We start from the raw sequence: 25,165 nt of genomic DNA on the forward strand, positions 1-25,165 counted from the left end.
TTCAGAGAGAAATCCTGGCCTTGGTTGTCTGACTCATTGTCAAGGCACCTTTGTGCAGCTCTTTTTTTTCTTCTTCTTCTGTTAGCATCTCTTCATAGCACAAAAGGATTTGAAGTAAGTCATGGAAAAGAAAGGTTGTGGCTTTACTGCAGGGCTACCAGCTGGAGGCTTGTGCAGATGAAAGCAAGAGTCCCCTAAACAGTAGCATTTAAGAGATGTCTTGAAGTTTAAACTAAATATTCACAATAAAATAGTATGTATCCTACTGTGCTGAATTTTATGAGCTGTGTGTTAAGTATCACCCAAGAGGAGAACCAAATGAGGGAAATCTGTGGGGGGAAACGTTCTCTTGAATCACAAACCTGGCTGAACTAACTTAAGAGTCTGCTTCTGTGATGAGATTTCAATGTGTGAAGCTTTCAGCCACATCCTTCTGTTTTCACTCCACTCGAAGAAATTAAATCGTTTTTTGATGGGTAGATGGAAAATTAAGGTTCTGTCTCATTTTGGGGAACAGTAGATAAATTTGTGGCATCCTACATGAGAATTAATAGTGTGCCCCAAGGGAATTTAGGTGTTCTTTCTCATTAGCATTCTGCATTGAACAAGTATATAAGAGCTTGAATTGTTTAAGATTTTCAATGGATTCCTGTCTTTTCTGTTGTTAAGTGTCTGCAATTATATTATTAAAATGCCTAGAAAGGAACTCCAGTAAACTGATGTCAACTAAAGGGCAGATATGCACAAGTAATTTCCTACAATGAGTGAAAGTCTAACAGCATGATCTTCATCAGTGTCTCCTGTTGTTTTCATTTGGAAATGTGCAACCGGGCTTCATCTGAAATGTGTCCACAAGGTCAATATACTGGAGTAATATAGATTGTGAAATGCACTGACTTGTTCTTCTCCAGGGCTCATCATTTAGGCTGATAGATGCAATGCACCCTGAGAGCTGTTGTCTTCACTGACAACAGAACAATGGCATCATCTGGCCAAGCTAGCAACAGCCTGATTTTGAGCTCCTCCTACTCACAGGTTAATTCCATGTCACATCGTTCTGGATAACACTAGAACAGGATATTTGTGAGGGTAGAAATGTATCTTTTTAATGTGTGCATGTACTTCAAGGAGACTGCTGAAAAACAGCTTGTGTTTTGGGTTGGAATATTTATGGAGCATCTTGCACATAATTTTTAAATTATGCCGTTTAGCACCTTCTTCATGCCATATGTTCTGCCGTATCTTTTTGAGCTCCTGTTTCTAAATCAGATGTTATTTCTTGGTATACTAAATCTCACAGTTCTGGGAAAGATGCGTGGGGAGAAAAGGGAGGGGGAGATACTGGTGTTTTTTTTTTAATATATATATATTTTTTTTAATTTACAGTTACTGAGTTAACATATTTGATGCTTCTCTTACCCCAGCCCCCAAAATGAAATGTAGTTATACACTTCAAAGATGTACAACAGATTTAGATAAATGCTATCTATTTGTGGCTATACTATTGCATTTTATGAGTAGAAGGAGCAGTGTGATTAATTTTTCTCGCTGTGCACTCTTGTAAGTCCAATACTCACCCTACACTAGTGTAGAAGCTAATGTAACTGTGAGTAACCATCATGGCAATGGTTCAAATGCCTGCTAAGTCCTAGTTCTCCCTCAGTGTAAATGCAACTTGCTTCCCCAGCTCACCTCATCAGATTAGCTTGTCTCTCTCTAACTTTCTCATATACTCTGATCTAGAATATTGTCTATGCAGCTGGTTAGGAAAGTGTCACGTTTTACAGCCTCTACTCCTCCATTTGTGTCAGGTAATGTTAACAAACAATCCAATTAAGGGAGTGAAAGTAAAGTAAAGAAGTCAGCATATTTTTAAAATTATATTAAAATTCAGGATTTTAAATGTGATTTGGGTTCATTTAGTCTCATTTCTGGAACATATTTATGAATTTATAAACTTGGAGCTAGTATACTACATCTCCTCTGCTTGTGTTCTTTGCAAACTGTTTACAATTGTGTACAATCCTATTGGGGAGTAAATGACTAACGCATAGACAAGATACAGTTTTTGTGCATATACAGTGGACATCTACAAGTAACTGAGGACCTGATCAGTGTAGGATCCGTAAGAGCAAGAACACTGATCTCTCATTGCCAAATATTTGTCTGGTAATTTCATTATTTGCAATTATTTTTTTGTAGGGCATGAGGTTTTCAGCACTCCTGAATTCTAGCTTCTAGTGTAGACCTAAGTCTGTTATTAGATGCCTAATCTCCGGCACCTGTGCTCTTGAAAAGTTTTGCCAAAGTTTCCACTGTATCTGCCTGTCTCCAAGCATTCCAAAATGAGAGTTTTATTCTGGATGATTGATGGCAGATGTTTCAGCTCTGCATCTAAAGCATAACACTGTAAATCATTGGGTTTCATTTCTTAGGAGTAAAATTATATTCACCTTTTGCCACCATTTGTCATTCTGAAGCTAGGCTTGATACATGTTCCTGGTTAAACTCTGAGAAATCAGGGCATGTATCTTATGAAGACTGTGCATGGTAGTCTTGTACACATGAATGTATGTCAACAAAGGAACCAGGCTTGTATTTCCCAGAATGCTTTCTACGTGATAATATGTTTCTGCATATGACTACATAAGCCTGTTGCTCAAAAGGTTAACAAAATATACTTTTTGCACCTACAACTTAAGCACAAACCTCATCATGCATCTTTGACTTCTTATGTCCTTATAGATATGAAAAAATCTACTAATCTGAAATCTTCACTTCCACAGGCTAAAGGATGGACGAGCTGTGTTTCTGTGCAGCAATTTGTCATATGAGAAATTGTTGCACTGTATTTCCAAAAGTATTGGTCTAAACCAACTCTCCAGAGGCATCTCAGGAGACAAAATTGATTATTAGAGATGTCCCTGTGGTTATAGATTTCTCAAACCTCTCATTTTGTATATTTTTATTTATTAAAGTTTGCCAGTCAGGACAGATTGCAAGCACAGTTTCTAATGCTTTGAGATGGCTCATGAGCCCTTTCCCTTCAACACAAAAGAAGAGAAGCAGATTCCACAGCTGTAGCTCCACTAATCTAAAGGGGTATACAGACTACAAATCTGAATGTACCATAAATTGATATACTATTTTTCTTAGAGGAAACTACCATACCTCAGAAATGCCTCAGCAGTTTAGTTTTGTGTGGAGACAGTAAAGAAGAACTGGGGAAAAATTACTACGAATCAGAATCAATTACAGACAGAAAACAGACAAGTTTCTCTGGGTCTTTCATGCCTCTGATGAGCTTTTTTTTTCAGGATATTGCAAAGGTGAATCATAGAATCATAGAATGGTTTGAAGGGAACTTAAAGATCATTGAGCTCCAACCCCCATCCCTGTCCTGGGCAGGGTTGCCACTCTCTAGATCAGGCTGACCAGTTTTACTGCAGCTTCTCAGTGGCACTGCAGTAGCTTTTCACAGTATATTGTCTAAAACAGCATAGAGATGTTTTTGTTTTTTTTTTCCACAAAGTTCATTAAGAGTGTCACCAGTTAATCCTGTGTTTCCTGCACCTAGGAAGAACTGAATTTAAGAGAGGCAAGGACATTTTTGTTGATTCTTTACTCCATTGCTGTGTCTATGGATTATTGATCACATTCAACCCATGCACAGAAATAGGATACTCCTTACAGGCAAATACATAAAACATCAGAAAAAGCTTCTACCTGCTCACTTCCCATCCTGTGGAATGAAAGCTGCAAGGCTAGCAGCAAGTTTGACACAAATTTCACTTCAAGAGTGTAGACTCTCGTTACAGTCCAGATAATATGCATGTAAATCAACACCTACAAATTGATTTATCATGATGTGTATCAACAGATACATCAGCAGTGCAGATCTATCTCCACTCCTTTTAATCATTAGAGTTTGTCTGAGACATTGTTATTATCATTATTATTATTAATTACTATTATTATTTTAGAAATTAGAAATCAGGCAGTATTGTTTATTGGTATGGATATGTGAGAAAGTGACCTCCAGACAAAATTATATATCTGCAGGGAGGCTGACACTTATAGAATTCAACATTTTCCATTGCAGATATGCTTTTATTGGCTTTTTATTCAGTGTGCTTGTTTCTGGAAGAAATAAAAAAAATCAAAATAGGTAAAAGTAAATAAAGCCATGAACAAAGCCATAAAACACTGATAGTGGGGCGAAAGTGAAAGCAGGATAAAAACATACAGAAGTGTCATATGCAGATTATGTATAAATGTCTTCAAGGTAAATGATCCAAATTTTCTTTTTTTTTTTTTTTTTAAGTACAATTTTTTTTAAGTACTAATTTAGAAAAAGTAGGTCAAACCAGTGCTATGTTTAGTTATATTTCATCTAACTGCATTTTGTCTTTGCACAGTGAGAACTCAGAGCACAGAAGCAGGTACGAGCTATTGCCTTACTTGTTCAGTGATTCCTCTGTGCACTTTGGACTCTTCACCCTCTCCAGTCACTCCCAGTGACTTTAACTGGCAGTAGCATCAAACTTAGCCTGCTTATACTCACACAACTGAGTCTGTGTATGCTTGTTTATCAAGGTGAATTTTCTCCAGGCTGCCTGATTTATCAGTCCAATTAAATGTGTTAGAAGAATCAGGCATAAATTCACAGATTTTGTAACTGTTTTAAATGAGTAGTTTGCTGAATTTCTCCTACCCTTCAGGTACCATATTTAGGGCTGTTTACCACAGCTACCCTCTCCCTGTGACACTTCTGTGTAAAACGCACTCTCTGGTCCATTCCTGCTACTCAATCATAGCACAAACCACAAAGAACCTGCCGTTTGAAGGGAAATAATCATAGAATCATAGAATTGTTTGAATTGGAAGGGACCCTTAAAGGCCATCTGGTCAACCCCCCTGCAATGAACAGGGATACCAACCATTTGGTCAGGTGCTTAGAGCCCCATCCAGCCTAATCTTGGATGTTTCCAGGGATGGGTCATCCACTACCTCCCTGGGCAATCTGTTCCAGTGCTTTACTACCCTTTTAGTAAAAAATACTTTTTCCTTATATCCCATCTAAATTTTCCCTCTTTTAGTTTGAAACCATCTCCCCTTGTGCTATCACAACAGACCCTGATAAAGAGCCTCTCTTCTTTCTTACAGCCCCCTTTTAAATACTGAAAGGCCACAATCAGGTTCCACCCAGAACCTTCTCTTCTCTAGGCTGAACTGTTCTGGCTCTCTCAGCCTGTCCTCATAGGAGGGGTGTTTCATCCCCTGGATCATTTTTGTGGCCTTCCTCTGAATGCACTCCAACAAGTCCATGTCTCTATACTTTCCAGTCATGCCAAATGGAGGGACTGGATCCGCCACTGCAGAGGAACCTTGCCTGGCTTCTGCCCCTGGGAAGCCCAGCTCCAACAAAGAATTCCTTTGGGCTATGGTTGCAAGGTTTGTTTTCTTACTGATTCCAAGCAGTGCTACCAAAAAGACTTTGTTTTGCATTTCAGCCTCCTGACAAGTAGAAACATTACCCTATTGAAGAGGCTGTCTTGGTGTTAATTGACAAGAGCTATATTTAAAAGTTTTTATGTTAGTAGCGTGTTTTTAGATTATCAAAGGAAAATATAAGAAGCGCAGATACTTCTAGGTGTGATTTTTACATTGCTTCCCTAGAAAAAGCAGGGATTACTTGCACTTCAGGTAAAAAGGCCTTTTGCTCTCACAAAAAGAAGAGGCCTGCACCTCTCAGTCAGGTGCACAAAGAGAAAGAAGGATGCGGCTGCCAGGGGCAGGTGAATAGGAATGCAGAGGGAAGAGCCTGCCCTGTGTGTGGGGAAAGCCTTGAGGGGAGCCAGGCTGGAGTCCTGCCCTCCCCACAGCCCGCACCTGCCGTGTTGTGGCGCATCAGGAGTCTGCTGCCCTCCCACAGAAAGAAGGCCCTGTGCTGCCAGGCCGCCATGATGTGCTGTGGCATGGCTGGCCCTCAGGACTGGAGCAGATATGCAGTACTGCCACGACCATCTTTGGTGGCTCTGATCAGGAGACTGAGCCTCTCTCAGCATCCTGTACACTGAGGTGATATTTCTTTCCCAGTGGGTGCCAGAAGGAAAATATATTCATGCTTGCAAGGGGTTTCATGCTGCACTTGAATAGGATGTGATTATTTCAACTATTAATTACAGTTATTTGTTTGGAAGCTTTCCAGTGTGCCAACGAAGTTTCGGAAGTAACTATAACAACAAAAAAGATTTTTTAATCTGGATTTTTTTTACAGAGCTTTGAAAGGAACTCTTTTAAAGAGCCTCCAACAGTATGAGCAAGCAGACTAACGTTTGCCTTTCCAATCATGTACATTCGGAGAGTACAAGGAGAAGATGAGACAGGACAGGAAGGAGAGGACCTGGAGGAAAGCCTAGAACAAACACCGGAGGAGCGTGTACTGTATGTGTCCTTCTTTCATTTCATTACTTACTATTTATTTTTGTCAGAAATAAGGTGAAGCTGGGACTAAGGAAGAATTTTCAGGCTCAGCTAAGGCTTACACACAGGCTGCTGAGACAACAAGCTTTTCAGATGCCTGTGAGGTCATTTTGTATGCAGACTCACACTGGCAGGGAAGGTGGGCAAGTGCTTAGAGCCTGGTACTCGAAGCTAAGTATAGCAAAAGTTTCCCAAGCATCTGCATTGTGTGTCACACAGAGGCTGCAGTTTAACAGGCAGCTGGGAAGCACAGCAAGGTAGAATTGCTCTCGTCTGCAGTCTATGAGTTGATGCAATTGTATCTGATATGAAAATTTGTCTTGCTGAGAGCAAATGTGTCCATAAAACAACTGTCAAACGTGCATCATTCAAAAAATGACATCTCTAGCTGTTAGCAATAACTGTCGGAACCACACAATGGTTATGAAACTCCAGGCTTCCAAAAGTACATGGCTTATTGTTTGGATAAGGTAAAAATGCAGTAATATTTTTAAGGCATTCTTTCACAATTTTCTTTGTACCTCATACAGTCAATTTTTAGTGAAGTTGAGAGAGGTATAACCTGAAAATTAGAAACAGTGACAAGGAAAGATGTTAAAATTCTGGCCAAGCTCTGCTTTTCTTCTGCCAGGAACCAGTGAGACTACTTCATGTTCATATGTAAATTTACATACTTTATTATGCCTGGTACATGAATATAAACATAACATTTGCAAAGAGTCACATGGTTGTTGAATTGTACCTGCTTGCAAGATGTAACCATTTGCTCAATAGAGCAACTTGATGCTTGGAATCACTAGCAACAAAAAAATCAATAGATTCTTCATCCAATATGCTTCTTCCTAGGACTCTCTGATATGGATAGAACTGTTCCCTGTTACTTTCCTATAACTTTCATGTTACTTCCTACATTCTATAATGATACACCTGTTTGAAATGAAAAAAGTGTTTGACTTAGAGAACAGACTTATCAGAAATTATAATAGCTTAATCATTCAGTAGAGATTCATTAATCTTTTTTTTTTTCTTTTAAGTGGTCCTACATAGTTTTAAAGATAAGCATTTGTAGCAGTTAAATTGAATACTCTATTTGCCCATGGTTTTTTGTTGTTGTTTTTTTTTTTCCTGACTGCGAAAATGCCATAACAACATGAGTGAGCTATTTAGCCACAAATCCATCAGAAGCTTGAAGATGTTTGGTCTAAAAACAGACGTTTTAGCAGTGCAAGACAGGAATAGGGACTCCATAATAGCTGAAAACAGTTCTTCATTTTCCCACTGCCTCCTGAGATTTTGTTCCTATCTGTTTTCAGATTGGTTTTGTTTTGTTTCTGCTAATGGAGATACACTCCCAGAGGCCATAAAGTAAGCTCTTTTAGTTGACTGCCTGGGCACTGAAGTCAGGGTATGTCATATACATTTTCTCTTTCTCACTGCGGCAATACAGATGTCGTTCAGTGTGACAGGGCCTTTTCATGACTAAAAAGACTATAGTGGAAGGGACTAGAAAGGCATATTCCATTAAGTACTCTATACAGGAGCAGAGTAATTTATCCAAGATGACACACTAATAGCAGTATACAGTGTGTTCCAAGAGCAAAAAGTTTCAAATAACTTCTATATCAAATGACAGTATTTTCCTTTAACATTACTGGCAGACTCATAGGAAGAATATGAGATCAATTTGAAGAACAATTAGATGTTCTGATTTCCACCCCCACCCACCATTCCACTCCTGTCCCCTTTAAGATGACTCAGCTCAGATAATCATCCAAGCTATAAAGCAAAGAACAGCTGCCCCTTGTCCTTTGCTGTAGCAGCTAGATTATAGTACTTGGCACTTCCCAACATTTCTTATCGTTGCAGTACAAGAATAATAGCATACCATCATTACTTCTAAATGATGATCTGAGATAATCCTTTGGGCACCAACTGAACACCTTGTGTCCCAGCATGCAGTTTCAAAAGGGGACAAGATAAATGACTGATGAAAAATCAGCTGTCCTCTCTATACATCTTATGATCACTTCACTGCTTCTGTCAGTTGCTCTGTTGCTAAGAGTTGAATGAAGAATAGTTGGAGGGTTTTTTTAGCCAAAGTATTAATAACTTTCCCCTCCATTGTATGGCAGGAACCCACTTAAATGACAATAAAACATCACCGACAAGGAAAAGCACATCCCCTTAATGACCCAAGTCCCTAAATGAAAATGGCATAGAGCCTTGTCCATAACTCTTGCTGAGTATTTAATCTAATCTCCTTCAAATGTTGCTCAAAAGACGTTTAGTGCTGCTAAGGATGCCTTTTCCCCAGTAAGGCATCTGTGAGGGTTCTTCTATTGAAAGAAAATAGAGCAGTCAATACTGCTAATGGTTCTGCAGAAAGACATTGGTGTGTTTTTATCTAGAAGAAGCTACTGAAAATGATATAGCTACTGACACCTATTGTGATAAATGGAATTTAATATTGGCTCAAGATGAAAAGTTATAATAGAGTGAAAAGGAATTGCCTGAACACAGCCCCATGCGACAGTGTCATTTAAGATACCCTAACATTTTTGACAGGAGATGACTGATTTGGTGGTGTATTTATGTCTGTAAAATTATATACGTAATGCAACACAGCAAAAAAACACTGCTGTAGTTTATTCATTCTTCTACCTGTCCTGCCTCCGTGCCAAATGTTTTTGCTTTCAGCTTTGTTTAATAAATAAGCTCTGCATGAAAGCTGTATGAAGTAACTGAACATTGGGATTAGAGGTGGAACATTTTTGAAGATTTTCACAGTAGATGTCCTTCTGCTTCACTTGGAATCTGTAGCAAAATTCCCCCTGATCTCAATGATAAGAGATCAAGACCTAGGGCAGCAAGCATTGTAGAGAAGATATTCTCCTAGTTGTTAGCATCTGAAGTAGTTATAACCATTGGGAAAGCATCCAGTCATTGAGCATCTAGAGATGTAACTAAATGGTGTAGTCAAGATAAATACATCTAGGACTGGGACTTGAATTGAACATAAATTGACTACCATAACAAGAGATAAAAGAGTAATTATCATCACTAAGTTATTTACTGGATGAACTAATTTAACATTTCCTTCCTTTTTATACAATACCAATAATCATGTCAGTTTTCTCAAATTTACTTGATAGTCACATTAACCTGACACATATTTTCATGGTTTTTCTTTTTAAGCTCTGAGTTGTATCTTATACACGTGATCCAAGTTAGATATGATTTTTTTTTTTTGTATGAAGCCTAGAAATGGTTTGCTTTTATAATCATCTCTCATACAAAACATATGCGCTTATTTTATGATCTTGGAGAGCTTGAAAAACACCTGCTACAATGTAACCTTAGGGCAAAAAAGAATATCCTCCTTTAAGCAAGAGAAAAAAAAAAAAGGCATGATAAAGATATTGGAGAATTTTTTCTTTTCCTCTGGGCCACGTGCCAATTTAAAAACATATCTGCAGCAGCAACTGTAAAAAACAATAGCAACAACAACAAAAAAACCCCACCATAATACAGAAGGTACAAGCTGATCCCCACTACTGCAATTTCCTTTAAAGTATTTGGCATTTATGCTGTATCAGTAGACGAAAAAGTGAAAAATTAACCCAAAGAATTGGATAACCTATACGGATAACCCCTGTGGAAAGCAGATAACTGTAATTGAATGCATGTGAAGCACAAACCAAAAAGCATAACTGGTGTGATGTGCAGTCAGACATCGTTAGCTTGGGAATATAGAATTTTTTTTTCTATGGATGCTTTCCATATATTGCTCTACCTTTTTTTTTTTTCACTTTTTTTCTTTCTTTTCCCACTCTGTTTTTCTCTTATAGTTCTTAAAGTTCAGAAAACAAGCCTTCCATCTTCTCTCACTCTCTTCCATTGGTAGGTTTTCTTTCATATTGTTGCAGCTACAATTCGTAATCTGCAATACCTGAAACATTTCTATACTAAACAGCAAATATCCCTGTGAACTGAGCTTCCAAAAGGGGAGTTCTGACTGAAACCTAATGTGCCAAGATGCAATTTCTCTTTGTCAGATCTCCCACTGCCTTATCCCCACATTTACAACAGCTAATCAGATGTTCAGACACATTCAGAGAAATTCCACCTTCTACAGCAACCTAACAATAATCAAAATTCAGTCTTGGATGAGTTGTTTTACAGTGAGTCGTACTATTAAAATCCCTGCATACCAGAAGGGGCCAATTTTACTAAGACTGTTGAGCCTTGCAGGCAACCTCTGCTTCTCTTCCTATAAACATCGTCAAAGCTACTTGAGCTAATTATTTACAGGCTGAGGAAGTTTAGTGCTTCAAGATACATGCACCAAACGCAAAGAGTCCTAAATCTCCCAGTAAGGAAATTAAACTTTTGACTCTATTTTTGAGCTGGATCTCTAAAGAAGCACACTGACACATTCAGGATGCCAGCATTTCTGTGAAGTTCCTGGAAACACACTGGTTTTTTTTTTCCTTTTTCCCTGGAGATACTATTCAGCATCTTCTTAACAGAAGTCTTGACACTCAGAATGGCCAGACCTGTTACCAGATAGTTCAGCTTACACCACCTTTGCTGTCTGGAAGACTAATAGGTGTGAGGCTTTTGTTGGCACAGTGAGGATGGGTGGCTGAAGGCCGCAAGTCCCTTCAACACACATTAACTTTGCAGTTGCTGGGGATGGGACGCAGCATTCAGTATAGCCATGTGGAATGCAGACTGAGAGAAATCAAAAGAAGCCATATTCCTCATGGGAAGCATAGCTGCCCCTAGCCAAACATGCTGTTCAAAACTTAGAGGTGAGGAAATATCCAGAAAGGTGTAAAGTTCGTACGCATCATCTGAGATACATTAACATACTCAAAAACTCCTTTGTGGCCTCGCATTGAATTTCCTTTCTTGGTGCTACTTTTATCCATTTCATCTGTAAGTTTGGCCCAGAATGTACATTTATGAATTTTCTCTCTCTCAATTCAGTGACGAAACTCCTGTGAGTTTCAAAGGTACTGAAAGTAAAAAAAAAAAGGAAAGCAAAAAAAAAAAAAAACCAACAAAACTCAGTTTAAAAGAAAAATCTGCTTAAGGAGAAATTTATTTCTCCTGTCTCTGGCCTGATTCTGACTTCAGTGTCATGTCATGCAACGAACAGAAAGTGTATGGGGGAGTCTTCTGCTTTGAAAAAGAACCTAATAGGGCTGTGGGGAGGAAATATTTGAGACATCACTGTCATCATACAGGAAGCAGGATGCAAATACCATAGCAAAAATAATATATGGGAGAACTTCGGAGTCTGGGATAATGCTCCTAGTCTCTGTTAGCAGGCATCTTGTTACAAATATTTGAAAGATTTTAATGATGGACTTAGTACAGAATATGCTATTACCTTTCATTATACATTGGCATTACATTTATGCTTGGAGAATCCAAACAAGACTGAGACCAGCTGTGTTAGCCAACCTGTATATCCAGTAAGATAAATATTTCATAACCCAACCTGTATAAATAAGAGAAACAGAGTTAATATTGTTCTACGGGCAGTGATCTGAAACACTCTGAAGAGTTTAAGTCATTGAGACAGCATAGGAAAGGGCTGAGACATCCGTTTCTCCTAAGCTGCAGTCCCTGTGTTACCCATGAGTCTGTTTGCCTCTTCAGTACCTCACTGAACAACAGATGGAGGCAGTTGATATCAATAACTTTTTAGCATCGTATAAATATAGATTGCATTGCTGAGAACTGGGCTGAAAGAGAGTTGAAATTGGCCTTAATGTTCTATAATATACTATCCAATTATTGTGCCAAAGAAACTAAGCTAAATGGCTGCGTTAAGTTTAATTTATAATATTAAATCACAAATGTCATCCTATACAAATGACTGTATGCAGAAGAATGAATCACATTATAACAGACAAGATGTATATGAAATCTGTGAATTTGCAAGCAGACACATTAATTATGTCTGAATTATTGGCAGTCTTTGCCCATCCTGAGTACCTCTACTCAAATGAAAAAATATTATTAGCCTTTGGTGCAACATATGCACATAAAATATGATGTTTCAACATCACATTGAAGTATCCAACCATCACAGTTTTAAGAGAAGCAAATTTATTTTGGGCATTGGATTAGTATGTTAGCTTGGTTTGGGAAATCAACAACTTCTGCAAGTTGTAGAACTACCTGACATCGTAAAAGCTTCAATTATTGTACTATCAATTTAAACTGAATGTTCTATGAAGGAGGTGCTGAGATGAAATATGCAACAAAATATTATCATTTATAAATACGTATTTTGCCTCAAAGTTCTAAGGAGCCCACTGAGAGTGGTAGATGCACAAATAAAATGTAGAGTTTTGCCATGTAAAACTTGGATGAGAAGTTGGTCTACAGAATGAGTTCATCTAGCCTGCTGTCTTTTAGCTGTGGTCTCGTAGTGGCCAAAGGATGGCTGTTGAAGATGTTACATTAAGCCCTTCTGCATCAAGCTCTCTTCCTGTGGACTGGTAACTTCCACAGGTGAGTCTTCATGGTGCCACATGGAGACAGGGCCTGAGAAGGCACAGGGAGGTGTCCTAACAGTGACCACTCTGAATTTTGAAGAACCTCTTTTATTAGAGATGTCTGCTTTTGAATTCTTTCTCCTTTACCTGCCCTATGTTCATTTCTTTGCTGATTATTTTCTTTTCCTCTTTCTAGAAGTCCTAAACATTTCTTATTTTCTTTTGTTATTGCAAATCTCTCACCTACTTTGCTTTCAATCTGACTGTTAGATCTCAGTGGGAGGAGGGAAGAAAAGGGAAGTGAATATTTACCTTGGTGAGAGGAATTGCAGAGGGTATTTTCCATGTCCTGCTTTACCCCCAGACTAGGTAACTACATGCACAGGAGTTCTGCTGATGCTAGAGATTCTTTATTTTGCCTTTGTAGCAAGGAAAATTAAAGGATTTCATTTCTATAAAGCCTTGAATGTAAGCTGCTGACGGAATTGCAAAAAAAACATTATTATGTAATTCAACTTTGAGCAGAAATCTGATAGATTTGTCTGTATCTTCAGTCCCTTTGTTCATTCTAGAGTTTCAAGTATTTCTAAGTCAGATATTTCAGTCCTGGAGCATTCTGCTAATGCCCAAAATTGTGCAACAAAAGGCAATACATACTTTTTCCAATATATATTTTTATTTTCTTGAAGATGTGGGTGATTCTTCTGTTACATTTTGATGCAGTAGCCATATTCTAACTGGCTCAATACTCTATCCGTTGACATGACATTGCATGTTTTCAGAGTGTCATACAGTTATCCTAGGCATCTTAAGTTATTCTTACATGCTCTTCTGATGTTTATCTATACCTCTTTCCCTTCAGACTAATAAGAAAAGGGTCAGCAGTACATATAGTCTTATATTCTTTTGTATTTATTTTCAGGGATTTTGAGTGGTTAGGAAAAGAAAACTAAAAAACATCTTCATGCTCGTAATAGCTATTTTTCATCACAGAGGGGTGATGGTGGGAAACTTGCAATGTTGGCCTCTTTTTATGAAAACCCATACTTTTATTTGTCTAAAGTGTTTTTTGCAAACCTATAATTTTATTCATCTCCAGTATTGTATTCAATTGTCTGAAAATGAACATTCCTTCACTTACAGTTTCAGGAAAGAGATTATTTGAACCAGCAAGGGCTGTGGAAATGCCATTTGTTTGTACTTTAAGTTCTCAGAAATTATTCAGAAGCAGAGAAGGTGCAGACTCCTAATGCATTAGATGAAACTGAGTCACCTTCTTTCGAGGAGAAGGGCTGCTGCAGATGTGGTATGTGCTGAGAATTCACATGCAAGAACTGAATTAATCCTCTAGCAGTAATGTCCCATTTCACAATTACCAAGCAGTTGTAAGTGAAGCAGCCAAGGGACTAACGTATTATTCATTTCAATTGCTTAATACTGCAAAGAAAGTTACCTCGTCTCTCAGATAGGTGCTTACAGCTATGATAACCTAAAAGATTGTAGATATTAGAAAGTGAATAGAAAAATCTGTTTTGGTGAAAAACATACATGCTAGCAAAAAATATAAATTTACCATATAGTATTGCAAATGATATTAATATTTTAGTTTGATGATATTTTTGGTATAAGGCCCTTAAAAAAAAAGGACAGGGTGAACTTAAAAATTCAGTGCTGCTCCTTCCTTTTGTATAATTGATACTGTTATTACAGTATTTTAGTTGCCAAATCAAAATCAAATTCCACCTTAATTGTATGGTTGTCAATCTGGAATCATTCAATTGAGAAAGAGGAATAGATTCCATGATCAGAAAAGATTGTTATTACTCTCTAACTTAATTTCTTACAAAATACAAACTATCCTCCAGAAATTCCCATTGGAAGATTTTTTTTCTTTTTTTTTTTCTTTTTTTTTTTCTTTTTTGACTGGAGATGCAGCAAATCTTCAGAAAGAAAGACAATTTGATTTAAAGAGTGCAAGTGATGGAGAATTGGCCATACTCCTAAGTAAATTATTGCAGTTCTTAAATATCTTCTCTGTTAAGTTACCTGAAGATATGTCTGCAGAGACATGGGATTTGCCATGGAAAAATAATAAATTTCATTTGGAACGGGCTGAGAAGCAGGTAAAAGCTGAACTGTTCCAGGTATGCAGGGTGGATCAGCAGTCTCTACTTTGCAATTTGTCATACATTCTAAGAGACAATATAAAGCCTATGTTTTATAGACTCCTGATTCTAGTAATTCATGGCTATGTCAAAACTTCTATTTCAAAATTGTTATTCACTCTCATACTTGCAAAAGAGGCTCTGAAAACAGAAACAGAGGCTGGCTATAGTGCTACTACTCTTTGAGTTTACAGACAGTGAGAAATAGTACAATGGAAATACCGAGATTGCTATCAGTTTTGGCCTGTGGGCATTTGGTTTTCTATCTTCCCCTTGTTATGAAGCAGAACTCCCCAAATGTCACTCTCTGGTAAGCCTGAAGGTAGTGTAGGAGTGAAGAATGGCGTCTGTGCAGCAAGCATGGTTGTTGTTTATTCCTGTGCTCTTTCTCTAGGACCTCTTATGCTCCTTTCTGTCTCTCATTTCTTCTAACATTTCCCGCATGAAGGAGGAACATTTTGTTTCCATTCCTCTCCCACAGAACATTTTACCTCCTGAGTAATCAGCAAATTAATCAGTGAAATAGCTCGCACTGTGCTTTGAAGTGTCCTGTTGGGTACACTGGATTAATGAGGCAGCTGAGATGAGTGTCAGCCCATCAAGTGCAGCTTCAGACAAAGTCCTGTGAAACTTGTTCAAGTGAAGGGGTAAGGGGGAGAGGAGGCCATGTAAAAATAATTGTGTGATCACAAGGGGCAAGGCTTCCATTACAACAGAAAGCAAATTCATACTACGCAGAACCTGTGCTCTGGCACAAAGCCATCTAGCATACACCTTGGTTTTAGTCCACCACCCTGCTAGTTGGCACCAAGCCCTGGATGGAGCACTCTTAACAGTCATTCCAGTAGTTGTGAAATGAAGCCATTACTACTGGAGAACATGGCCATCGCTCTACACCATGAGCACTGGCTTTCTCTGCTTTCTGTCCTAGTGGCTGTTACTTAAAAACAGCTGATTCCCACGTAAGAAACATGATACATGTTTTTTTTTTAATCCATACAATAGCAATAGAAATAACATCACAAACAAGATGGGATAATACATCACTGCTGATGTTTCAAGTTAATGTTGCTTTCCATCCATTTGTGGAACTCGATGACTATAGTCTTAGTTCAAATCTCCAAACACCTTGGTATATTACATAATAAAATACTGCTTCTCAGTCTTTCTGTGTGTTAGTGTGGGTGATGAAAAGCTGTTCACTGGAAGAAGTCAGAGACAGAAACAAGGAGCTGTCTGCCTTTGTGGCCAGCTGAACCACTGAAGTAGCCCTAAATGCAATCCTAAACCATTCTTCAGTCAGATGGCAAAAGTGTAGGGTTTCCATCTCTGTGGAGAGTTGAAATCCTTCCCACGTGAAACCAAAACCTGGTCAGTCATCAGTCATCACCAGAATGGATTTCTGGTGAAAGGCCCTTAGTATGCCAGCTTCAGAGACAAGTAAATGGAGGAACAGAAATAATTGTCCTGCATCGTTTCTGGATTTGTTGCCACAGTGTTGCTACATGAGTAGACTGCAGGAGTTGTTGAAGAGGTAGAGAAAATGCCATAACAAGGGCAAAGTGACTTACACTGCAATGTAGTATTATAATGTAATAGCACCTTTATTTTTGTTTATTCTCAATTTTGTCCTGATAAATCTAGGAAGGATTACTTTGGAAAAATGGTGAAAGAAGGCCTAAAAGGTGTGGGGAAATTCTAGTTTCGGAGTTCTCAAGCGGGGTTCTGAAGCCTGTCAACAAGACAGGAAATTAATAGTTTTGAGCCTGTGTCAGCTTTGTTTGTCCAAATATAATTTGGACTGACTGAAATAGCTGTTCCTCGGTAGCACATATGTTCTCATTTAGCTGGCCTTCAAACAATGCAGCCACTGCCCTTGTACCAGTTCTTACGGATGAACTTGATGACTAATTTTGGTATGGTTCAGGATGACGTGCAATAAGCTGTTCATCCGATAAGCTACGGACACATCACTGAAGCTGGCTGACGCTAATTTCAGAAGGAATTCAGATTTCAGAATTTCTCATCCCCTCCCACAAATCCTCAGCTGAGAAGGCAAGATCAGGACGTATACTTAAAAGCCCAGAGAATGGCCTGATGTCAGACACAACAACGGATGCGGTGCCCAGAAGCGTAGGAGTTGCAAGGCTGATTTATGATCATACTAAGGGAGAGAGTATTCCAAAAGGCCTCCTGCCATTTCCTCCTAACGCAGGGCTATGAAGAGCGGCCGTGCAGCCAGAGAGGGGTCAGCAGAACACCATTACGTAAGGCTGCTAGCTATGCTGAAAAACGCAGATGGCCCAAAAGTGTTTCATTTCTTTAAATGAAGTCACATGCGGGAGAAAAGCTGTTTGAGGCAAACGAGGAGGTCTACGAAGAGCAAATACAGCACGGGTTGTTTTGTCCTTGTTTTAAGTGATAATAAGTTTGGAATCTACCCAGGAAGTAAGTTTCGAAGGAAATAGTTGGCTCACTCATAGTCCAAGCAATATAGAACCACCTCCCTTTATTTGTGTTTCGTCTTTAAGCACTTTGCAGACGTATTCGGATACTCGTACAGATAGCAATCTAGAGGAAACTAGTTCTAAGTTCGAATGGGATCATCTGCTTGGACTGAATTCCACACGGTGCAGCAAAATGGGTCCAGCACTTCTTTGCTTCTCAGTAAATATTCCTTCACCACTATTCAGTACAAAACGTATCACTGCTTCTCTTTTTCATCCCATATAATTCTACCACGCGTTAACCCGGAAATACATTTTATTCTTATTAGATGGCTACAAAATGGCAAATCTCAGTACTGAAATTGGAACCAGTGCTATACAGATTTATACAATGAAATTTCAACTCAGTGATCTTTTTAAATTTTTTTTGACGTTTGTTAAAATTCAAAACTCTCACTTATTTCATCTCTAAGAATGAAGGCCTGGGATTTCCTGATTTAGGAGCAGCCTTTTTTCTCTTTTTAATTAAATTCATTATTGTTTATAAGATGCTTTTGCTTTAAAAATATATTGTAACAAAATCAAACAAAGCTGAAAGAAATGTTACTATGTAGCTACACTCCAAATGTCAAGGTTAAAGTCTATTTCAGACACAGATGTACAAGGAATAACATTTCAACAAGTTAATTTCTAAATTGAGGCAATTTCTGTGCTAGATTTTGTGTATTTAAGCAAACCCAGTGTTCCTGAGAAATACTAGAAGGACAGTACTGGAAATTAAATTCTTCTCTGGACAATAGAACCATTTACACAGTGTTTCTATTCCTTCTTTTCTGCAAATGCAAATGATTTTTCCCTTACCTTGACATATAGGGAACTTGCAGTTTTTCTTGGCATGACCTTGAGCCTAAGCAAAAGGCAGGAACTCCCAGTCCTGGCAGATTCCCGTGTAGCCTACTTTGAAATACCTCAGAGGATGGAGACCTCAAGGTCTCCTCAAGTGATCTAGTCTACTATTTTTCTTAAGTGCCAGCAAGCTTTTCTTAATGTCTAATCTGTATCTGATGTGTTGCAGTTAAGTTGATTCTTTCTTCTTCAGTTCACCAGGGAAATGGAAAATAGATAATTTTCCTTCTCTTTGCAGCAATTTGGACAAGGGGTTAACACTGAGTGGGAGAACAGGTAGCACAGTAGAATCATGTGGTGGACAAGAAGAAAAATAGTGGACTGTCTTCTGAACAGCTGAACGAGTACATATTAATCAGTGTGAGAGATGAAAGGAGTTTGGGAGTAAGAGATTCGGTCTGGGAGTCCTGCTGCCTGCTTGACATTACATCCGAATTGGCAAAGCAGGGCAGAGTGGGCTAAGTCCTGGTTCTGGTTTTTGCAGATAGAAAGGTGTGGCCTCTTGAGCGAAGCCCTCTTTTGGAAGTTTCTCCTAGCTTTCTCTTTTCTATCGTTCTATCTATCTATCTAAAAGCAGACCACTTCATCCAACTTTTCTTTGTAGATCTTGTCTTTTCAATGTTTTTTAATTATTTTGCTCTTCTCCAGATGGGAAAAGATCCTGAACAGATCCAGTGATTGTCTAATAAGTGAGCCTGGTCTTTTGAGCCCTAAATGGATGCTGACCAAACATCTTCTCTCACCTACACAAAATGCTGCAGCCACACTTCTAATACATAACCAGGTCAGGTCAGCCTCAGCATTTTTCCATGTTTGCTAACAGTGTCTGCTAGCACAGCTGTGATGGGTACACCTACTCAACATGATTTGGATTGCATTCACATCTCCTTTATAATGAGACCTTCAAGAGGACGTTCAGTAGCCTCTAAAATATTGCAATCTGATCTTACAATCAGAGAATCTTTTTAAGTGCATGTCTAAGGAAGCAGAGAAGATTGCTGAAGTAATTAGGAAGAGTTTATAGTTCCTCAGCCACCCACGTATTAGTTTTTCTGTTAAACAGGAAAGTGTCTTTTGGCGTCCCAGTGAGATGTAACGGGCGAGTGCCATGCCTGGCTGCATGAAGGGTGTCACTGGTAGGAGCTGAAAGAAGGGGTGCAGCATCTGGTGATGGCAGAAGGATGTGCCTGTGAGCACCAAGCTTTGGCCTCTGCTTAATGTCTTCTTCCTTCTGAGCACCGCAGCCTCCCCATTGTGGTGGGACCCTGTATGCTGAGTGCAGCCAGTGAGGGAATAATAGATCAAGGCAAGTAGCTATGCCTGCCAGGAAGCAGGATGAGGCTGGGGGACAGCAATGCCAGTGCAGGCCGGGATGCGAGGAAGGAGCCTGCTCTGAGCCTGCTCTGAGCTGTGAGAGCCCTGCAAGAAGCACGACAGGCAACAGCCTCTTCAGAGGCTGAAGATGGGGGAAAGGTGATAGTATGCTCACTTGGTGTGAAGCGATCAAGAAGATGAGGTCAGCGAGAGAACCCAAATTGCTGTGAAACAGGAAATGCTGGTTACTAAAGGAAAATAAGGTGTCAAACAGTAAGGCACACAGTCACTTCACCAGAATCTGGGTGGTTTTCGTAGAGACACAACAGGAAATTGTTCCACAATACCTGGCAATTGCAGAAGTGGCATTTTTGACCAATCACATTGAATAAAATATTAAGCGTACTGAAAATAGAGGGGCTTCTTTCTTGGGTCTCGTACGTGCACATGCTTCCTTGGAGGGCTGGGAGAGGAGGAGGAGGCTCCTGTAGAACTGAACGCTTAGTAGCAGGCTCATCAATTAGGTAAAGATTTCACCTCTCCAGTCTGGAAACAAGCCGAGATGCTTCCGATGCTAATGAAAATGCTCTGTGCTATTATTTTGCTGCTTACAAAAATACCTTGCAGTATTTAGATAGACGTGCCAATTTTTTCGTCCTCAGTTTTGCTCGGTTCAGGACTGACCAGCTAACTTGCTAGGAAATCGAGCAGTTAGCCAAGCTGAAATCCCTCTTCTCCCGGCCGCCCCCGCTGCCGGCCCGGCTCTGTGCTCGGAGCTCCCCCCGCCGGCCGGCCCGGCAGCCGCAGCACACGGCGGGACGGAGGAGTGGGGAACTTCTCTGTTCGGTGCTCTGTTCCCTTCTCATTTACTTAGAGACACTTCTGCTGCTACACTGTTCTCCGTTTTCGTCCTCCTCGTGGTTTCACTCTTTTCGTTAGTCCTGTTTTCCCCGAAAAAGATTCTTTGCGGTTGCTGTATCAACTAGGGGGAAGGAAAAAGCGATGTGGCCGACAGCTGAAAGTTGTCCTTTGGATCAGTTCAGCCCTGGAAGCTGCTCACAGCCTCCTGGCTGCATTCAGGGACCTCCATTCTGTCACTTTCCAAGGGGCAGGTACTAAGAGGGAGCAGAATTTGCATAGAGAGCTTTTTCAACCGTCACATTCTGAAACATGGATGCCAGCATTTTGTGTTCCAAGATGCAACCTAGCTTTTCTTTTTTTATTGGTCAAAATGCAGCACCTCGACTCTTTTGGGCCAAAGGGTTTTCTTCTGAGGACATATTTTATTAAAATGTTGTCTGTGGGGCAGAAAAATTCATGGAGCTGCCAATGACTAAGTCCTTTTTTCTCCCCCGATTCATAATGTTTGATATTATCTTGGCTGCAATTTCATCAGAAACCATGAGCAAAACAGTGTAGTAAGGCAGTGAACAGAAGACCTCACAGGGAAATTAAATGACACGAGAAGTGGCATTAGAGATCTGTAATGAGGGGGCTGCTGAGAGAACGCCAGCAGCATAAATGTCAGGGAGCAAGCAAGCTGTGAGAGGTGTGATTGCTCAAATGAGTGTTGAATGTTCATGGTTATGAAAGGCCCCTGTGCCATTTTCCATAAAAATAGCAATAGCAACGTTAAAATCCAATGATCCACCAAATTCCTTCACTCTTCTCATCACATAAAGTTCGTTCTCTAGTTGCAATTTGATACGCACTTCTTCCTCCTCTGTATTTCACGCACAAAAGAGTTCTCATGTCAACACCGCAGAAAGAGTGAATTTGTTTCTGTATGTTGTGAACAGAGCCTGATTAAGTCTCCTAAGCAAAACCAATAATGGTGGATTTAGAATGAGTTGTTTTATTGATATGCTCTTCCACATGTTCATTATAAAAAATGGAAAATGTGACATTGGTATAAATAACTCTAACTGAGGATAACTACAATTTGGCAATCCAAAAGAATTAACTGTCATTTCAAGGAAATGGTGAAGAAAATGGAACTGGATATGCTGCATCTATAGAAGAATGTAAATGGTTTTGCTGCCTAATTCTTTGATTTCAGGTGATCTCTAAGCTCATACTATAGGAACTCCCTTTCTGGATAAAAGACACGTTGAAAATGTGGCATTTAGCATATACAGTGAGTTCTTTATGGCAGTGTTCAGGAAGTCTTGCCACAGCGTAATATCCCCAGAGCTCCCTCTGCAATCTTGCAATCATGGCATGCAGAATTTTGTTCACTGCTGGTGAAAATGCATAGCAAATGGTGGAGACTATGTTGAAAAAGAGTATTCTTAAGCTGAGAATTTGGTCTATCAAGTATTGTTACTGGTTTTTGTATCTTTCATAGTTTCCGTGGAATGCCTCATTGGAAGCATTACTTTCAGAGCAAACTATATACATGTGGCCCAAGACAACTCTTCACTCAGTTTGGCCCAGACAAGCCAAAAGGTTGGACACCCATGAGTTAGGAGAAGTAGCACTGGAAAGTAAAATCTTTATTCATCTTCCGTAGTGTAATATTGAAAGTTTCTATCTCTGAGCCGACTGCTCCATGGCCAACAGGACAAGCCATGAGCTACTGGCAGCACCCAGCTCAACTCTCTTTGTCCTGGAGAAGACAAAAACAATGAAGGACTCCAACATGAGGCAAGCAAAATGCTCATCCTTATTCTCATTTGTTGCTGAAAGATTTAAGTGGACAGGAAAGCAGAGGCTTGAATTAGCAGCTAACAGCAGCTCTACTGCGCTCTACTGATGTTCTTCCTTTTTGCTGTGGAAAAAAATGTGTTCTGTTGTTCTCCTCTCTCCTCCAGTTCATCCTCGTCACAACACATCTATCCCAAGGGGACTGCAGCTGCTGCTACTGAAGACCTAGGGCTCAGGTGGTGCCAGCAGAATAACAAAAGAATTGGCTTGATGCTGCACTGCCAAAAACCTCTGTGGATAACATGTGAAGCTGGGAAGAAGGCAGCTGGAGAAAAGAAGAACAGTCATTTTGGGCCAATGAGAAACATTTCATTCAGCTGCATCCTACTTAGTTTTGTTGCATAGACAAAGCTTTTGTTCAAGCTTTTCCTTTCACTTTATGTCAACTTTAAATCAAATTAATGCTAAGAGGAATAAAATTCTAACTGAAAAAGTGAAAAGATAAGGAGCCTTTTGGAATTAATGAAAGAAAGTGTTTCCAGAACAAGGACTTTATGTTGCCAACATCTGAGTGAAATACTTTGAGGCTTTTGAAGTCCTTCAGTACACACAAGCACCCACATTTCTTATTGGCCAAGTACCAAATTCAGCGATGTCTTAAGAATATCCCATCCTTCTGTGTGTGTTTATTCTTTGTTACATACAAGTGTCAAAACAACTAGGGGAATTATCACAGGCTAGTGGCAAGACAGAGAGTAAACTTGGTCATAGGACTGTAATGTAATTAACGGCTGTGGACAAATATCTGGGAACATAAGTTAAATTATCATGTAGGGGCTACCAGAGAAAAGCAGAAAGCTTAACATCATCAGTTAAATTGAATAGCTCAAATCACTTCACTGACAAACCTGGGAGAGCTAGCAGACACAAAGGGGAGGTAAGGCAAGAAATAACATCCAAAAGCCAGACCAAAGGTTCAGTACAGTCTCTGACCTAATATAATGTGGATTCTTTATCTATTAGTTTAAAATCCTCCTGTTTTTTTTCTGGTCTCATTCATTTTCTTTCATTTCTGGCTCTGGTAATACCTGTCAAAGGGAACATAACTCAAGTGACCTAATTTTGGTGGTTATAAGGACCGTAATAGAAAGTATTACTTTTATTTCACACCAGTAGGTCAAATTAATTCTATCAGCCAGAACTCATGTTGGTGACCAGGCCCTGTGAAGAACCTCCTCGTGCTCCTTGGCTCTGGATGTGCAATTACAATTGAAGAAGAATTGCTTGGAGCCCCGGAACTGCAGAGGGCATGGACATGCTTCCAGCATGCAGGGGTTTCCTATCATGTGCTGCAGATCGGCATTTTTTGGACAGAGTTTCTTTCTTATCCACGTGCTTTGCATTTCTAGAGATTTCCAGACTTACAGCATTCTCCTCTCCAGAATAAACTTTTTCCATTAAAAAAACTCCCACAATTGATAGAGCTGTCATTAGGGACCTTCTTCAGTGTATCCTGGAGAGAAATTCCAGCTGCCAAACTATGGTGGTGCCCAGGGTTGGGGGTTAGAGAACTGCTGGGGTTATAAAAGAAAAGAATGTATAATACCATCTTTTCCTGTGAGACTGACTCTTGTTTGTAGGGGCAATGCTTTACATCAATTTCTCTGTGATATTTTTCTCGAAGAGTCCATGGTGTGCTGGGTGCTATGAAACAAAACTAAGCGAGCCTCATGTTTGCACTTCTTCCTCTCCTTTGTCGGGTCATTGCTCCCTTCTGCAACCTGACTTTGCTTTCATCTTTTCTCTTTCAAATAGTCCCTTATGAATCCTTTTTCTCCTCATAAATCTTCCACAGACTCCTTTTTCCCCACTTCTCTAGCAGTCATGTCTTTAAGAGATGTTGGTGGCAAAGAGGCAGTTGTGTGACCTGGAGATTTGTGTAATTAAGTAGTCAGAGCTCGCACCCTGAAATAAATGGATCTCTGCTAAATTGCTTGGCTCTCGGTGATTGCTGAGCACTGGAATTACAGAGCTAAGGAACCACCGGCAGCAATTTACCTCTCTGAAACACCCTGGAAACGTGGATGACAATGAGAATGTGCTCAAATAACACTGACTGCAGTGGGAGCCAGCCGCAAGGAAGGCAGACATAATATAGCCTCATTTTTGTGACAATAGATGACTGATATGTTTGATAGCTCTCTGTAAGATCAGGCAGAGATGACTAACTATGGTATTTCACATTACAGAAATTTGAGGACTGAGTCCTGCACTCCAGGTAAAAATGGTACATATGAGATACAGCCTTTAAACAGAGTAGAAAAAGAAAAAGAACACAGAAAAGTGAGTGTCTGATCTGAAGCTAAAGAACCAATTTGTCAATTTGCAGGGGGCTGCCTGAGTTTCTGATCACAGCTTATGACAGGGCTGCAAAGGAAGAGGTTGAGAGAGAGTCTTGGGGAAAATCAGAATTAACCTACAAGAAAGCGTGGTGATTTGACAAAGAAGGGAAATCACAAGGGCAGAACAGAAAGGCAAGCAATGTTCTGACCCTGGGGTCACTGCAGAAAGTCCAGAAAAGAGAATTAAGAGAAAGGGAAGCAAAGCTCAGAGTACGAGTACAGAAGAGCAACATGCAGAGCTGCCTGGATTAGGACAAAGTAGTGCATAGCCTTATATTCTGAAA

At 39.6% G+C, this 25,165-nt stretch overlaps 1 long non-coding RNA gene across 33 annotated transcripts in view; it reads left to right on the forward strand.

Moving 5' to 3' along the window:
• Positions 1-25,165, forward strand: part of LOC116217324 (uncharacterized) — a 353,825-nt gene that overhangs the window by 177,718 nt on the left and 150,942 nt on the right. For 22 of the 33 annotated variants that reach the window (XR_014887236.1, XR_014887246.1, XR_014887237.1 and 19 more), the window contains 2 exons: positions 5,346-5,454; positions 6,281-6,447. The exons of 6 other annotated variants lie outside the window; for them this stretch is intronic. This is a non-coding gene — a long non-coding RNA (uncharacterized LOC116217324). Of the gene's footprint in view, positions 1-5,345; positions 5,455-6,280; positions 6,448-22,646; positions 23,533-25,165 lie in introns of those variants that run through there. 5 more of the 33 variants (XR_014887255.1, XR_014887248.1, XR_014887263.1 and 2 more) reach the window with 2 other exon arrangements.

Source organism: Meleagris gallopavo, chromosome 1 (genome assembly GCF_905368555.1).
Source record: "Meleagris gallopavo chromosome 1, MGAL_WU_HG_1.1, whole genome shotgun sequence".
Taxonomy (NCBI): Eukaryota; Metazoa; Chordata; class Aves; order Galliformes; family Phasianidae; genus Meleagris; species Meleagris gallopavo.